This window comes from Pygoscelis adeliae, unplaced genomic scaffold (assembly GCF_000699105.1).
Source record: "Pygoscelis adeliae isolate BGI_AS28 unplaced genomic scaffold, ASM69910v1 Scaffold60, whole genome shotgun sequence".
Lineage (NCBI taxonomy): Eukaryota > Metazoa > Chordata > Aves > Sphenisciformes > Spheniscidae > Pygoscelis > Pygoscelis adeliae.
The window spans coordinates 180,511-181,345 of NW_008823954.1; positions in this window are offsets into that span (position 1 = coordinate 180,511).

Below are 835 nucleotides of genomic sequence, written 5' to 3' on the forward strand. Positions count from 1 at the left end.
GATACTAACCAGCAGCCCCCTCCGGCAGATGCTTTCGACACCGAGACACAGGGGTACCAAACGCAGAACTACTGAGCCACCGATGCCCCTTTCCCTTCCCCCTTCCTTTCTGCCCCCTTTCCCACTGCCGGCAGAAAGCCGAGGCACAAACCAGACCTGCGTAGTGGCACAAGAAGTGGCTCTCAGCTATGCTCCAGCCTTCTGGGTCATCTGTTTTTATTTACGGTTTTTAAAAAAGGAAAAAAAAGAAAAAAAGGTTTCCCCATCACCTCTTCCTCCTCCTCCTCCCCCCAAAACTACCTGCCAGAACCAAATTCTTCCAAAATCTGTCACTGCGTTGTGAGAGGAAGGTCCCCCCTTACCTCCTCTCCCTCCTGCCTTGCTGTGGAGGGCAGAGTCTGGCCGGTGAGCGGGAGAGGGGCAATGGCACCAGCAGGGCAGGGGAGAGGGTGCTGGAGGCAGAAGGAAAGGGGGGAGAGGGACCGGGGACATTCCTAGAAGAGACGGTGTCGCTAAAGGCTGGAGTAGACGTGGGAGCATCTGAATCGGGCCAGAGGGTCTGGTGGCTCAGGGAGGGGGATGGTGTTGGAGTCAGCATGCAGATATGCAGGGGTGGAGAGGGGGCTGGAGGGGAGTGGGAATGATGTCCCCTGTGCAAAGACTTCTGGGCTTTTTTGTGGGCTTTTCTCTCCCACCCACTAGTGAGGGGGGGGGTGCTTTATTTTTAGAGGTTTTGGGGAGAAGTGGTATTGGGGGGGAGCACAAAGAGGTAAAATGGGAAGGGAAGGAGGAAGATTTGCGGGTACAATCAAAAACCACAGGCACGTCTGTAGGT